Here is a 13312-nt window from a genome sequence, read left to right as displayed (position 1 = left end):
AGGGGAGAAAAGGAATTCACATGCCTCACAGCTACACCCAAAGCACTTTAGATTTTTTTTTTTTTTTGGAGGGGGGTAATTTTTTTATTTTATTTTATTTTACAAAGCAAACAATAGAGCTCTTTTAAAAAAACATTGTTTTTTAAATTAACTTCAGAAACTTTTGGCAGAACTTTTGGGGTGAAGGCTTAACATGTAACTTGTTAAAAAGGGTGAGCTGGGGTTTGAGGAAATGTTTCCTGAGCAATATTAAAAGGAGAAAAAAGGTTGAGTTTGTGGTGTTAGAGTGGCTTTGATGGTTTTTGTGGGAGATGAGACAATAATCTGTATTTTTTAAAATATATATAATTTTTCCAATTAATTTTAATGATGAAAAATTTCTGCTAATAAATGTTTAAGCATTTTTCTCTCAATTTTCTATATACATTCTCAAAGGGAAAAAGGTGTTTTTTTCAAAATTATTTTATATATTATATACATTTTTGTCTGACCACCAGACCAGAGGTTGAAGGTCAATATAGACTGCAATATAGCAATGAGAGTTGTAGTGAAAATAAAAATAATTTATAATGAACTGGTTTTCTGATTGCAAAGACATGGTAATGAAAAATAATTTTCCTCACAGATTTAGAATGCTAAGTTTTAAAAATAATATTTAAAAAGTCTTAGAGATCTCTGACCCCAATACTCATTCCAACAATGGATCAATTTAATTGCAACAGAGTTATCCTCCAATTAACCCACAATAGGCCTATGGCATATTCAGTTAAAGTTATTCTAGATTTACATGAGTGTAACTGATCAGAATCAGTCTTCCTACCCCTTCTAGTGGGTTCTATAATTAAACACCATGCTGGAATTTTCACATTACATGGCATTTCCATTGTAAGAGTGTTACTCTGAGAAAGCTGTGACAGTTACAATTTCTACTATTATTTTGCAACCAAATGGAGCCCAATCCTGGCTCCATTTAATGACCGCCTTCCATTGACTTACATGGTACAGAATTAGGGCTAGAGCAGTTTTCATTTCATTCATGGCTTTACAAAAGAAGGTAGGCTTGATTCCAATTTTACAGGTGCAGAAACTGAGTTGCCTGAGGTTAAATAATTTGTATAAGGTGATACAACAGCCACTACAACTCAAGTATCTACACACCACTTCCCTGTTCTACCCATGAAACACTTCAGAGCCCTTATAGGAACAATCATGGCTGAAGCCTGTGAAATAAATTAACTTGGTGTCCTGCAGTTTCATTTTCAACTCCAAATATGTAACAAGTTACTTACAGCAGTGAAGTCCAGAGTCGCGAAGGTTATTGCTTAAACATCTAGGCTGCATCTAGATTGGCATGAGTTTTCCGGAAATGCTTTTAACTGAAAAGTTTTCCATTAAAAGCATTTTCAGAACAGAGCATCTAGATTGGCACAGACGCTTTTCCACAAAAGCACTTTTTGCGGAAAAGTGTCCGTTCCAATCTAGACGTGCTTTTCCGCAAAAAAGCTCTGATCACCATTTTCGCGATTGGGGCCTTTTTGCGGAAAACAAATCTGAGCTGTCTATACTGGCCCTTTTACGCAAAAGCTTTGTGCAAAAGGGACTTTGGCCTGATCGGGAGCAGAATAGTATTTCCGCAAGAAGCACTGATTTCTTACAGTAGGAAATCAGTGCTTTTGTGGAAATTCAAGCTGCCAGTTTAGACAGCTGGCAAGTTTTTCCGGAAAAGCTGCTGATTTTCCGGAAAAACTGGCCAGTCTAGACATAGCCGTAATGCGCGCTGTACTTCATTAACACCAGGCCTGAAAGCTTAAGGCATAAAGTTAGATGCTTTTTATCCCATATTTTCAAAATGGCATCTAAAGGGTGGCTGTGCAATTTTCAAACTCAACAGGAGTCATGCGGCTAACCCCCCCCTCTCATCCAGCACTTTCCAAATTGATGCCTGATGATTCCTGAACCTTTGTTGCAGGGTTTGCACATCACTGTTTACACTGATCCCTCAAATGCTTGTAAACCTTTGCAGAACACATCATTCTTGACCTAATTTTTATGGTCCCGATTCTCCATTACCCTGACCTTCTGCAGTCATTTATACATCTATCAAGTAAATATAGAATGGAATCTTTCTGAGTTACTAGTATTCTAGTGTAAACAAATGCATGTGATGCAGGGCCTCAGAGAATTTACTTGGGACTCACATTGACAGCTTAAAAACATACAATGTTCCTATAAGAAATGTCTTTAAAATAGTGAAGACCCTATAAAATCATCTCTCTTTAAATTACAATAATACAAGGTGTAGAGGGACCCATCTATATTTTTGAGCACTCTCCCCCCCCCCCCTTTTTTTTTCCTTTCTCCACCAATAGAAAGTTTTCAATAATTTAGGGCCAGATTCTCCATCATGGACATCTCTGCAGAGTGGGTGTCTGTTGCCACTCTGCCAGAAAAGTAGGATTTTACATCCACTCTTCAATTCTCCTGCTTAGCTGTGACGACACAATGTGCTAGACCACAGAAAATCACACCCTTATCTTTTGGCACCTGTAAGACCTGTCCAGTTTAATTGGCTTGGCTGGTTATCTTTTGTTCCCAGTTTTCACTCTGGGTAGGCCCCAGAGAAATTGGCATGGGTACAACATGACCAAAAGTGTTTCCCATCTCCCTAATGGTGTGCAGTCAATGTACAATTAGTGGTCTCTTTTCACACATTTGTGGCTGTAACAAAAAATAACCATCCCAGCTGGCACTATAATCTGCTTTGTTGGCAATTTTAGCAATGAGGCCAGAGATGAATTCTCTCAGAGATATTGCCTTTCGGCCAGGCAGGGTCATGGCATGGACCCACATCCTACAGACAGAAAACATCATTTCCATTGTCCTACATTCAGCAGCTATCAAATGCAGTAACCTCTTTTCACAGGACACCCAGTAGAGATAGAAGTTGGGCATCTTCTGTACCAATATCACATCTCTGCCCTCTGAGCTGTCTGCTCACTGGTAGCAACAGTGGACTCTTGATCTTTACATAGGTCAGCCACTAGAAGGGGACATATCCTACAGAACCGATGTGTTACATGGTTTGATGTCCTCTCCCCCCCCCCACACACTCTGGAGGCAGAGATAACTTACAAAATGTGTATGTTCTTAATTTTTTTTTAATCAAGGAGAAAGGCAATAAGTTGGGCTAGTCTCCACTATTTGACAGATGATGTGGGAAAAGCTAAAGTACTCAATGCTTTTTTTGCCTCTGTCTTCACAGACAAGGTCAGCTCCCAGAGTGCTGCATTAGGCAACACAGTATGGGAAGGAGGTGGGCAGCCCTCAGTGGAGAAAGAACTGGTTAAGGACTATTTAGAAAAGTCAGACATACAGAAATCCATGGGACCTGATTTAATGCATCCAAGGGTGCTGAGGGAGTTGGCAGATGCTATTGCAGAGACATTGGCCATTATCTTTGAAAACTGGTGGACATTAGAGGAGGTCCCAGATTACTAGAAAAAGGCAAATGTAGGGCCCATCTTTAAAAAAAAAAGGGAAAAAAGACAATCTAGGGAACTACAGACTGGTCAGCCCCACCTCAGTCTCTGGAAAAATCATGGCGGGGAACCTCAAAGAATCCATTTTGAAGCACTTGGAAGAGAGGAAAGTGACCAGGAATAGTCAACATGGAATCACAAAGGGCAAGTCATGCCAGACCAATCTGATTGCCCTTCTATGACAAGATAACTGGCTCTGTGGACATTTGGAAGGCAGTGGAGGTGATACACCTTGACTTTAGCAAAGCTTTTGATACGTCTCCCACAATAGTCTTGCCAGCAAGTTAAGGAAATATGGATTGGATAAATGGACTGTCAGGTGGAGAGAAAGCTGGCTAGATTGTTGGGCCCAATGGGTAGTGATCAACAGCTCGATGTCTGGTTGGTGGTCAGTTTCAAGTGAAGTGCCCCAAGGATTAGTTCTAGGGCCAGTTTTGTTCAATATCTTTATTAATGACCTGAGTGAGGGCATGTCTGCAGATGATAGTAAGCTAGGGGGAGAGGTAGATACGCTGGAGGGCAGGGATAAGGTCCAGAGTAACCTAGACAAATTGGAGGATTGAGCCAAAATAAATCTCATAGGCTGTGTCTAGACTGCATCCCTTTTCTGTAAAAAGGGATGCAAATTATACACATCGCAATTGCAAATGAAGCTGGGATTTAAACCCCCCCGCTTCATTTGCATAAACATGGCTGCCATTTTTTCCCAGCTCGGAGCTTTGCTGGCAAAAAGCGCCAGTCTAAACGGGGATCTTTCGGAAAATAAAGCCTTTTCCGAAAGATCCCTTATTTGCAATTGTGATGTGTCTAATTTGCATCCCTTTTACGGAAAAGGGATGCAGTCTAGACACAGCCCTAAGGTTTAATAAGGACAAGTGCAGAGTCTTGCACTTGGGATGAAAGAATCCTAAGCACTGTTACAGGCTGGGGACCAACTGGCTAAGCAGCAGTTCAGCAGAAAATGACCTGGGGATTACAGTGGATGAGAAGATGGATGAGTCAGCAATGTGCCCTAGTAGCCAAGAAGGCTAATGGCACATTAGGGTGCATTAGGAGAAGCATTGCTAGAAGATCTAGAGAAGTGATTATTGAACTTTATTTGGCACTGGTGAGGCCACATCTGGAGTATTGCATCCAGTTCTGCCCCCAACCCCTACAAAAAGGATGTGGACACATTGGAGAGAGTCCAACGAAGGGCAACGAAAATGATTAGGGGCTGGAACACATGACCGACGAGGAGAGGCTGAGGGATTTGGGCTTGTTTAGTCTGCAGAGCAGAAGATTGACGGGGGATTTGGTAGCAGCCTTTAATTACCTGAAGGGGGGTTCCAAAGAGGATGGAGAAAGGCTATTCTCAGTGATGACAGATGGCAGAACAAGGAACAATGGTCTCAAATTACAGTGTGGGAGGCCTAGTTGGATATTAAGAAAAAACTATTTCCCTAGAAGGATGGTGAAGCACTGGACTGGGTTACCCAGGGAGGTGGTGGAATTGTATTGTGCAAGGTGCTGTACACAAATACAGAAAAAAGACCAATCCTGCTTAGACTAAAGTCACTAGTGGCCTGATTTTCACAGGCAGTGAACATCCTTAGTTCTCATTGACTTCATTGTTCACCATCTGTGAAATGAGACCAGTAACCTCTCTATCATTTCTTAAAATAATTATGTAGGTCCAGCTATACATAAAGCACTTAAAAAGCTACATACAGAATGTGATAGCATAGTGCAAAATAACCATGTTTATTATGCAGTGGAATTAAATGAGAGGTATTAAAAGTGGAGTGTCAAAATTTCAGCATATTCTTACCACTGTGATTTGTATAAAATCTGCTGATGGATGTTAATATTAATTGAACTAATGTGGTTAATTTTCACTAATTAAGTTATGTGTGTTTTAACATCTCTACCTGCTGGAGGAACATATCTACCAGCTAGAAGAGAGGAGAAGAAATAAGAGTTTAATCTCTTTTCTGGAATGAATTTACATTGAAATATTGATGTAAATATCCTCAAGATTTTAAGGACCTAGAAACACTTATAACCAATAACAGAGGTATACAACAATAATAAAATAATTTTAAAAAACTACATAAACAGTCTCTAGTGTACAAGAGCTGGAAAGTGATCTGTCCAAGTCTCATGTAAATATGCCTTTAGAGTCTTTCAAAGCACAAATTCCTGAGCCACAAGTTGATTACAGCGCCTCCAGATCTTTCATAGTCTATAAACATGGAACAATTGCTTCAAAGTCTGCTAGATGAATACATATTTAGGAACTTCCACATATGTTGATTATTTGCTCAATAATCTCTATTAGCTCTTTGGTGGCAACTAGTGAGGGCATCTCTGGTGAAGATACATAATCTTATTTCCTTTCTGTGCCTCCAGTGTGGGGCCTTCTGTTCCACCCCAACCACCATCTTTCCCAAGCCTCCCAAGGCTTCTTTTCCACATACAGCTACCTCTTGTTTCCTATTGTACCCCACACACCTGCTGGGTGTGTTTCACTGCCCCGTATAGAGGCACTTTCTTAGACAAAGAATGAGTGTGCTCTATCTACAGCATTAGCGGAGAGCCAGCTGGCTTTATAGCTTAAGCAGTAGAGACTCATGCACTATGCTCCAGAGATCCCTGGTTTGGTTGCATCAGTGTTACAAGTGGAGGAACATCTGGGATTTCAATGGGGTTTCTGAAGCTTGGGATGTGCTCCCTTAGCTAAGGGAAGTATGTAACACATACACACACTTACTAGGTGTGGTTCACTGTCCATGTAGTGGCATGTAGACCACTTACAGAAAGAAAAAACTGGTGCGCTCTACAGCCTTAGCTGAAAGACAGCTGGCTTCATAGCACAAGCAGTCCCAGGGTCAGCTCTATCTGTCAATATTACACCATCATGATCACTGTAATTCATGTGGCTGTATATTAGATGTAGTTTCTCTGTCATATTTCTTGCTGCTTGAAATGTGGAACACCAGAAGTTTGGGGACTCCTTCCTAGTTATACACAAAATGGAACCATTTGAGAAGCAAGACAGTGGGAAACAAGAGGGCTACAAGAAGAAGAGTATCCATGAGGCAATCTTTCTCTAAGTTCTCTGGACTTCGGTCTCGTGGCTTTTTCCTGAGCATTTTTGCTCCATTTGTTTGATTAGATGCCACATCAAGTAATTTGTTGCTCTGTACCCTGCATCTATCTGGTAAATAGATAATACCACTTGGCCCTTTTTACAAAGCACCCAAAGATCTCAAAGCATTTTACAAACAATAATGCTTAAGCCTCCCACTGTTTAAGCCACTGCCTCACAAAGTGGTGAATTCAGAAACAGAGAGGTTACACCACAAAATTAGCTGTAGCTGATGTGGGAAAGACATCCAAGAGTCCTGTTTCTCTGTTCTAACCCCTAGACAGCATCATGGGTGGATGAAAGGTCACCAAAGCCTAGATAAGGCAGTATTACAGGCCCCCAGAAAGCCTCTCTCTTCAGATTCTCTCACTAACTGGAGAGGTAGACTCTCCTTTCAGACTCTAGGATATAGTCCTGTTTCTGTCCCATGCCGGAGTGGAACAGTGCTGCCAAGTGGAACCATCCTGCTAGGCAGACAATTGGATGCTGCCTCCCAGTCTGCATCGCTCTCTCAGGGCTCTCTGTTTATCAGGCCCACGTCCCCTGGAGTCTGTCTTAAAAGTGATCAGGAAAAGAATGCGCTGTCCAGGGACCTCTTCATGAGCCTGTAACATAAGGCTGAGGAGGTTAGGATAAAGGAGCTTCCTACTGCTGCTGCTGCTGAGCAATATTAGGAATGCCAAGTCTGGTCTTCCCTGGTTTGCTGGAGGTCTCCTTGGAACATCAGAGAATTGAAGTGAGAGATTTCTTAAACCTCACTCACATAAATTGTGTCTTTAGATTAGAATCTTGCACACTGAGCATCCCCCCCCCCACCACACACACACAGACAGACAGGCGTACACAGCGCTCTGTCTAGAATTTGAGTGACAGGTGTGAACAAAACCAGCTAAAGAACCGGGCTAAAAAATCCTTTCATCTCTTGTTTGCTCAGCTCTGAGGCTGCTGGCCCTGCATGATGCCATCATGCTAACGGCATTTCAGGAGAGACAGCAGACAAGCCCTGGATGAATAGTGCAAAATGCAATAGAAAACAAGAAAAAAGAGCAGAAATTAATTTGCAGCTTGTTTTACTTTGCAGTAACAGGGGAACTGCCTCTATCATCTGAAGACAAGGATGGGAAAGGATGGGACCAGCACTGGTGGAGCTGTAATGAAGTGCTGGGGAGCTCTGGCTTGGCAGTAGGATGGCCAACATTGTATTCCAAAAATAAGAGACTTTGGCTACGTCTGGACTGCAGCTCTTTTCTGGGATACTGGAGGTATCCCAGAAAAACTGTGCCGTGTGTAAGGAATGCATCCGCTTTTTTGGAAAAATTTCTGAAAAAGCGGTAGCATTTTTTCGCCATCCCTGTAAACCTCATTTCACGAGGAAGAAGGGATGGCTCAAAAGATAAGGTTTTTCAGAAATCTGGTGCTCTGTAGATGCACCAATTTTTGGAAAAGCTTCTTTTAAAAGAAAAGCAGAAAAAGATATGCAAATTGCAGTTTGTAATTTGGATCTTTTTCCGCCTTTTCTTTGTAGTGTAGATGTAGCCTCTCTTAGCACCCCCAACTCGCTACTCCTCCCAATATTATTGTTCATAAGCAGCACTCACCTACATTTGCCAGGAGTATTTCACACTGTTTTTTTGCAGCATTCAGCAATCCTGTTATAAAGAGATAAAAAAGAAGGAATGACCCTTTAATAAGGGACTATTGGGAACCCTATCTGTCAGTGAGCAAGTTTAATCCCTCTATGACAGTGCAGTGTTTCTGGGTCTCTTTCTTGGGTACCACAGTTTGCACAGGTCGATAAAAATCTCTGTGTTTCTGTGCATTCTTGGGCAGACTTCTTCCCAGACTAAGATTTATCCTATACAAACTCTCATTCCTCTCAGCCCATCCCCTTCAGCTCCCCTGGATGGAATTGCTCTTTTAGCCCTCCATGCTGGACTTTTGTTTTCTTCCCACTCCTGAATCCTTGATCTTCCTTCCAAATGAGAAAATCCAAACCAGCCCAAATGTGGGATCATTCAGCTTGTCAGTCTGCATCAGTGTGTATTGCTCTGTCTCTTACTACTGTACACAAGCCCTGTCTGACTGATGTAAAAGAACCTAAAGATCCTGTTACTCCACCTCTGTTCCCTGGAGGCAGAAATGCTCTGCCTGTTAGCTGCTGCAGATACCATTCTGAGAGCTGGTGGGTTCTGGCTAGGAGACAAGGGACTTTGCTTACATCCAGTCCTTCAGGATCTGTTGTATATAGTGGAGCTGGAACAATTTGTGTAGTGAGGGTGCTGTTGAATCAAACTGGAATTCCACTATGTAATGCAGAACTCCCACACTTCTAGTTTCAGCACCTGGAATTGTATGGCTAATGGCAGGGGAGCAAGCGTGAGGCCAAGCATGATGCCTACTTTCCTGGACCAGGCTTCTGCTACTGCCATTTCTCTTAAGCATGAGTCTCAAACACAGTGTCTACTTGCTACATCCCAGTGCATTCATGGAGTCACACAACAGAGAGAAAAGAGGATAGAACAGAGGAGAAATAAAGGGCAGGAAGAACAATGGCCTAAAGTGGCCAGTGAATGTGATAAGGCATTGAATAAATGATGTCCAGCCCTTAAGTCGCTACATATAGACAGCATACTCCTTTTGAACTCTATGCAAATTCCTGACATCTGTGAGTACTCTCTGTGCATTGCAGGGGTGCAGATAGTCCTGAATTTATACTGCAGGTCAGAGTCTGATGTTAAAAACAGAATTCAATCTTTTCTCCAAATGAGTGTGACACCTCCCTTCTCAGAGTATATCTACACTGCACCATTATTTCGCGATAACAATGCAGGCATCTACATAGCCATTCAGTTATTTCAAAATAATGGACGGCTTATTCTGACTTCTGTAAACCTAATTCTGTGAGGAATAACATCTATTCTGAAATAGCTATTTCGAAGTAAGGCGTGTGTAGATGCTCCACTGCTGTTATTTCAAAATAGCCCCTCGCAAGGGCCATTCTAAATTATTCCTCCCCAGTGCCTCCTGGGGCTCTAAATCGAGATAGCATATCCACATTAGGGAAACCTGCCTCAGACTAATTTTGAGGCTTCCCTGCAGTGTAGATGCTCTATTTAGAAATAAGCTATTTTGAATAACTATTCTGGAAATGTATTCCGAAATAATTGTGCAGTGTAGACATACCCTTAATGTTGGTGGTGACCTTCCACCAAGACAAACTGGACTGGAAATAAAAGCCCCCAAGGAGATGTTTCCTGTTGAACTGAGATCTGCATATATAAATCAGCACAGGAAAGACCCATGTAGCTAGAAGGCTGCCCAGGCTAAGATAGCTTCCTGTGTACACTCTGTCTGAAACCGAGTGCGGCTCTTTCAAGTCCACCATATATGGCTCTGTTCTCTTGGGGACACATTATAGTGCTGGGCAATGTCCCTTTGGAGAGTTTATACAGTGACTTGAATAGCCAGGAAATACTGCACATGGCTTATGATTCCTTTTCCATACAAAAGAGTAACAGGGGAAGCCCCAGAAGCTCTCAATTTCTCTGGGGAGATGGTCCAGGACTTGAGCTAAAAAGCCTCCACCATTCTAAAAATGCAGCAAATCTGACCTCTTATGATTGCTGTGACAATAGCTGCACCTAAGGGCCCTAACCAGACTCAGAGACCTTTGTTTTAGGTGCTGCACACTCAGTGTTCTTTTCCTACTAATGAAATATACGAGAGAAATCTGTTGCAGTTTTAATCCATTGGGGGCTGTAAGCAGGAATATTTGTGGAGGCTCCCCTGAGACTAACACAGGCAAGTTCTTATGAAAATAAGTTAATAGGGGGCTCCTTCAGCAGCTCAGGCTGCTAAGCAATTACTTTATCTATGCCCAGCGCTGTCTCCGAAACAAACCTAGGATGTGTTATCCATGGGGAGCTAAAGCACAGAGAGGAGCCCCCAAGATCACACAAGATGTCTGTGGCCAAGACAACAGTTGAACCCAACTCTTTGGAGTGATATTGGTCCAAGTCCTGTCACTGGACCTTCCCTTTTTCTTCTCCAGCAATCTGGAGAAGTAGATGGTTAAAAGGCCTCTCAAAGGGCAGGACAGATTACCTCAGCCCTTCCTCAGAAAGAGCTGGAGTTAATGGAACAGTTACACAGAATACAGTCCCCTCTAGCCAATGAAAGGTGGAAACATTAAAGTTAAATTTAAGCCAATTATGAGAAGCAGACAAGGAGCTAGGTTTCTCCTGAGTGCCCGGTCTGCTTGCTGTGTTCTTGGCCAGACACACGAGGGCTGCTTGATATGTGATTGCTATGTACTGCTGACCCACAATTTAGCAGAGCTCTTCCTGACCAGTGTAAGAGACACAGCTCTATGCGATTGCAGGCAGCCATATTGCAGGCTGAGGGTCCTGAGCCAGGATATGGTGTTCTCAGCCTTGTCCACAAGACTGCATGGATCTAGCTCTGCTCTACACTTAAAAATGTAATCTGTCTATGTTGTTCCAGACTGTAGATAATAAGGCACCCTACATGCCTTAGGTCAAACTAATCCAGCATTGATCCAGTTAAATCAACAGAAGGCTTCTTCCACCAACATTACTCCCTCTTCTCTGAGGGGAAAATTAACTACACTGATGGGAAAATCCCCTTCTAGCCAAGTAGGAAGCATCTACACTACAGCTGATCTGCAGAGCTGTATTGTTGGAGCATCAATATGCCCCTAGAGGCCAGAAAAGGAAAGAGCAGCCCTAAAGCCATTTAACCTGTGTGAAATGCAAGGAGGGATGGAGGAGGGCAGGAGCCTGCCATCTCCCTGACCCTTCTCACTGTAACTACGGCAACAGGGAACAGCATTCTAAGTGTCAGGAGCCTCATTAACACTGAATCCAGGGGATCCTGGCAAAGAGCCGAGAATGGCACATTGACTACAAAGCTCAAATTGGGAACAATGACCTCGATTTGGGATGCTGGGGAAGGGGAATTTGGGAAGACCGGTGGAAAATGCTCAGAGGTTCCTTGCAGGGAGGGTGTAGAATTACGCAGAAATGTTAGGCAGGGACAGTTTTAGTAGGAAATGCTGATCAGATTTCACTAACATTTTAGGATAAAAAGGGAGGATTCCCATAGGAAAGAGAGAGAGAGAGAGAGAGAGAGAGTGCACGTGCATCTTGGCCGTATGGTTGAAGAGGGAGCAGCATGCCTGCATGAAGACACTTAGGAAAATGCTGTATGAAGTTGTCAAATCTGGTTGGAATAAAAATAATTTTCTTAGCCAATGCAGCAAGGTTGCCTATCCTTGGAGGAGATGAAAGATTCCCACTTACATTCTTATTTCAAGTGACACTTGTAGTCTTGGCATGGTCTGGTTAAAATCAGTCTTTTAACGTCCTTGATCTGCTCTTACTACTGACATATATGACCAGTACTGACATTTCCCTCCCTGTTTAAGACTTTTGTTTTCTTGCAGTTCACTGAGTTTGACCAAACAAAAACAGACTCTTTCCCTCATTGGGATCTGAGTCTCCCACCTGGCTATTCAGCCTCTCAGAGCATTCCAGGGGGGAGACCACTGCTCCTGCAGCAACTTGGGCTTGCTGGATTAAAGCTTCTATTCCTGAGACCTAGCAGGCCAAGGCAGCTTCATATTCTCTCAAAACCAGGTTCCTCTCTTGTATGGTAAAGAACTTCTGGGCAGAGAGGGAAGAAGGATCACAACTTGTAGGAAGTGTCAGTATTTGTTTCTCTTTGAGAAGTGTCCCTGTGGGTGCTCCACCTTATGTTTTTGGGCACCACAGTGCGCCCGGATGGAAGATTTCAATAGCAGTGCTAGTGACAGATAGTTCGTGCATGCGCAGCACACTTGACATGCCGGGCAGCTAATGCTTATGCGTGGGCTACGATCCCTTTGGTTCCTTTTCTGCCACCAATGGTGTCAGGCAGAATCTGCAGTTCGTTCTGCTTTGAGCCCCTCAGAAAGATAGTTATCCTTTTTACTACATATTTTAGTCAGCTTTACCCTCAAAATCACCACCCTTTCACTTTACAAAAAAATTATTTGTTGCCATCAGCCATGGAGCCGCAGATAAGCAGAGACTTCCCCTGCCTCCCGCTTTCCCCCTGTGGGGCTTGCCCCTCAATTTCCTCCTCATTTTATTTTATTTTATTTACTCCATTTTGAGGAACATTTTCCTCAGAACACCACCCTCAGGCTCAGATACCAAAGCGGGCTGAGTTCAAGCGCCATCTATTTGCCTCTTGTATAATCTGCACCAAGAAAGGTATTCATTTCTCTCTGCTGGCTGGAGGAGCCCCACAGTGTGGTTCATTATGCTCAGAGACACCTGACAGCCGGAGCACACAAAGTGAGAGCGCTAAAACTGAAGCCTCTTGCTTGAATGGCACTCTGACCAGTCCTAGACCCTGGTTCCCCTGCATTCCCGCTTAAACCCTCACAGGGGCGATGTCAGAGAAGGTGGCTTCAGCTGCGAGTTCTGCAACCTCTAAACAATCTAAGAAAGTCACATGCAGATGGTAACAGGGAATCCCCTTCACCTAAGAAAGGGCAATCCCACAAATCCAAACCAGTTCCATCCCCTGTGGAGGCTCCAGACAAGAGCTTGATGGGGCTACGATCATCCACTGCACC

Source organism: Pelodiscus sinensis, chromosome 15, assembly GCF_049634645.1.
Source record: "Pelodiscus sinensis isolate JC-2024 chromosome 15, ASM4963464v1, whole genome shotgun sequence".
NCBI lineage: Eukaryota > Metazoa > Chordata > Testudines > Trionychidae > Pelodiscus > Pelodiscus sinensis.
This window is presented reverse-complemented; position numbering follows the sequence as displayed.